This window comes from Oncorhynchus tshawytscha, linkage group LG21 (genome assembly GCF_018296145.1).
Source record: "Oncorhynchus tshawytscha isolate Ot180627B linkage group LG21, Otsh_v2.0, whole genome shotgun sequence".
Lineage (NCBI taxonomy): Eukaryota > Metazoa > Chordata > Actinopteri > Salmoniformes > Salmonidae > Oncorhynchus > Oncorhynchus tshawytscha.
In genome coordinates, this window is record NC_056449.1 from 10,996,668 (window position 1) to 11,000,820 (window position 4,153).

Consider the following 4,153-nt stretch of genomic DNA (forward strand, 5'->3'; position numbering starts at 1 on the left):
TCTTTCAGTTCCCCTGGAGGTCGCGACCCCACAGATAGCAAATAATCAAATAATCAGCCAAACATTTCTCTCAGCCTTATGGCAAAATGTGTAGAAGAGCAGGAAATTAGCTCAGGGATTCTTGAAAGTTGGGACAATCCTTATCCGAAAGGGAAACTTTATTTTCTAAATAGAAAATTATGGATTTTGTTGCATTATTTGATCTTAAAATGTAATTAAGTAGGTGAATGTAGGGGAATTTTATAAGGGATTTAAAAAAATATATTATTAATTTCCATGTCGGCTGTATACCTGGAAATGCCCTTGTCTGGAGCAAAGGATCGCAATTTCAAACTTTCAAAATAGTGTTTAAATTTTTTTTTTAAATAGCAATAATGGACATGAACTGAAAAATGATCATATATACTGTAGTTTCTTGCAATAGCCCTCTGTGACTTTAACGAATATTTATCTCAAAACTTTCATGAAAGATGTGTCTGACGATTTGATCAACTCCTTCAGACTCTTAATTAATCAGGAATGAGCATAAGGACCCTTTATTCATGTCCTCAGTCCATGTACGGTAATGCAACAAGAACCCTCATGGCCTGTAAAGTTCTCTACTTTTGATAGATTTAAACAAACAATATTGGAATCACCATGGTCACAACAATAACTTGTTAACTCCATCTCCCTTATAGATTAAAATACAATATGAATTTTGGTTCAATATGTTACATTTATTTAGGTTTAAGAGTCATAAAGCAAATGAGGAAAAACTGAATTGCTACTGTGTATACAACTTGAATGAAGAACAAAAAAAATGAATTTTTGTCAAATTCGTAAAACATGAACTCCGTAAGATTTTTGTCTAAAAAGATCTGATACGTTTTTATTGGGGATTTTCAAATGGATAATTTTTCCATATTTTGCAAATGTTTGTATTGAACTTTTATTTTCAGAGGCAAAAACATGTCTGTTTTGAGTATCGGTTGTCAACTCTGTCAGTGGCTTGTCATCTCCGTCATCCCCCCTCTTAAGATACATTTCTGTTATCAACAATCCGAAAAAATATTGCAATCACTGTTCTGCAACATATGCTTAAACAATTCAAGTATTTACTGTGTTAGACCTAAGGGATAATGTTTGGTTTCTAAATGTTGTTCTACGTTCTAAATCTATAAAAAATATGCCAAAAAGCTAATGAAATTAGCACTGGATAATTTAATAGTGTTATAAAACAGAACAAAAATCATTTTGGAGATTTGTACTACATATTTGAATCATCTAAATGTTAGAATTTAAAAAAGGCCTTTAAACACTTGTTGGACATGAATTGTTCAAATTAAATGCCTTTTATGGTGTCTGACAGAGTTGACATTCATTCATTTAGTTGCATTTGATGAAGATTCAAATAATTAAGAGGTTTCTTTACATGGTGTGATAGCTGCTACTTTGGTCTATCAAAATATATATTTAAAATCCTTTTAATATTAAGACACATATTTGTGGAGTTTCACATCTTTCAAGACACCCTGAGCTGTAAAACACCAACATTTGTCTCAGTTTCGTGGAAAAATGTCTAACGTAGATGCGAAAGCACACCTATTTAGGCGAGGTGCTGGCTAGCGGAATAGAACTCTTGAAAAATGTGTAACATAGCATGAGGTTAGCTATAAAACTGCACATTTTTCTCTCTGACCCATGGCAAAAAAAAATATACACAATTCATTTGGCCCCAACGAAACTGCACTACGCCTCTGGTCCAGATTTCAGTTCATATTCAATTCAACCCATCTCAACAGTACAATTCCATTGATGTGATATATTTGTCTCCCGTCTTGTGACTGTTGAATTTGTAGGCCTATAGCGCCTCACAGTCTTCCCACATAACATCTTTCCCAAACATTAGGCTGTTGTTCTGGCTCACAGTTTTCTTTATTTTCAACTCTCCATTTCACAGCTTGTCTCTTATTGAATTAAACTCTTACATTGTCCTTTTTGCCTCAGTGGATCAACATGAACTTTTCCTGCCCAAGTTTCCAAAGCATTTGGCCATTGGTGTGTATATGGCGCGTGGGCAGTTAGGGCCTAAAGCTTAGGCTTACTCACTAACGCCAGATAAAGAATAATGAAAGAAAAGCCTCAATGTAGCCTATAGATATGAATTGCTTTATTTTCTCACACCCGACCTTCATCCACACAATATTTCATGACCCTAAATACACCCGCCCCGTGGTTATTATGAGTCAACTTGTGCATCCTTATACCCCCCCCACACACACACACACATGAAAACACGCATTTACACACAGTTGAATTACCACCTCACATGTCATTCAGTTCCGTAGCTTGACAGAAACTTAAATATGTTGTAATATGTTGTTCAGTGTGTGTGTGTGTGAGTGTGCGTGTGTGTGTGTGTTTCATTTGAATACCCCCAAGGACCAATAAGCGAATCTGCCAAAGAAAAAAATAATGATAATTCTATAAAAATCAATCTTGGGGCGTTTTGTGATTATGATTATTTATTTGAGCCCACAGTACAGTCGGCTCCAGAATAAACGCCACTATCGATCACTTATAAGATATGAAAATACCTACTGGCCTCACATCACTCCTACCTGTCTCTCACCTGCTTTCTCTCACCATCTTTCTCCTCCCTCTTCCCCTGTTCCTCTCTCAAATGCCGCGTTCATAACCAAGTGGGAAGGTGGTAATTACTAGTTATGAATACCAGTTGGATGCGTTCAGGTGCTTTGAACTCATTGAGAAACGTTGATTGGCTATTGGCCAACAAGCTGCATGAACCATAAACTAAAAGTAAACCATATTAATAGATTGAGTTTTATAAGTAATGTTTGGTTGTTACATTTAACTGCCGAAAGTGTTGTTATCGAGGTCATTTCTTCACTAGGTGATGTCAGAGGTCAGCATGTCAGACTAGTTTTCCACTGGTAATTATGAGTTTGAGTGGCGTTCTAATTGATTTTTACCAGTTGTATGTGGTAAATATCGCCTTCCCACTTGGTTATGAACGCAACATCAGTCTCCCTATGTACCCAACCCAGCCCAGCCCAACCCAGCCCAGCCCAACCCAGCCCAACCCAGCCAAACCCAACCCAACCCAGCCCAAACCAGCCCAACCCAACCCAGCCCAACACAACCCAGCCCAACACAACCCAGCCCAACACAACCCAGCCCAACCCAGCCCAACCCAACCCAACCCAGCCCAGCCCAGCCCAACACAACTCAGCCCAACCCAACTCAGCCCAACCCAACCCAGCCCAAACCAGCCCAACACAACCCAGCCCAACCCAGCCCAACCCAACCCATCCCAGCCCAACCCAACCCAACCCAGCCCAAACCAGCCCAACACAACCCAGCCCAACCCAGCCCAACCCAACACAACCCAACCCAGCCCAACCCAACACAGCCCAGCCCAACCCAGCCCAACACAACCCAGCCCAACCCAGCCCAACACAACCCAACCCAACCCAGCCCAGCCCAACCCAACCCAGCGCAGCCCAACACAACCCAGCCCAACCCAGCCCAACCCAGCCCAACACGACCCAGCCCAGCCCAACACAACCCAACCCAACCCAGCCCAGCCCAACCCAGCCCAACCCAACCCAGCCCAGCCCAACCCAGCCCAACACAACCCAACCCAGCCCAACCCAGCCCAACCCAGCCCAACCCAACCCAACCCAGCCCAACCCAGCCAAACCCAACCCAGCCCAACCCAACCCAACCCAACCCAGCCCAGCCCAATCCAGTCCTGCATAGCTACATGAATCACCAGTTATTTATCAATCGCCATAACGTAAGTGACAACAAGCCTGTCCTCTTTTCCTCCCTATCACAAAACAACCCTGATCTATCATTAGGAGAGGGAGAGAGAGAGAGAGTGTGAGAGAGGGAGAGAAATAATGAGCAAGAGAGTAGAGTGTAAAATTAGAGAGCAGGCTTTAGATTCATCAGAAAGAGAAGAGCAATGAAGAGAGGAAAGAGAAAGGCAAAGCAAGAGTTGGAGTGTTGGCTATTGAATATTGGAGAGGAGAACAGAGGTACAGTAGGGAACAGAGCGATAGTGATAAAAAAAAGAGTGATGACCAGCGAGGAAAGAGATGTAATTATGAATTATTTACATGCATGAGGGATTTACAGTATGTCA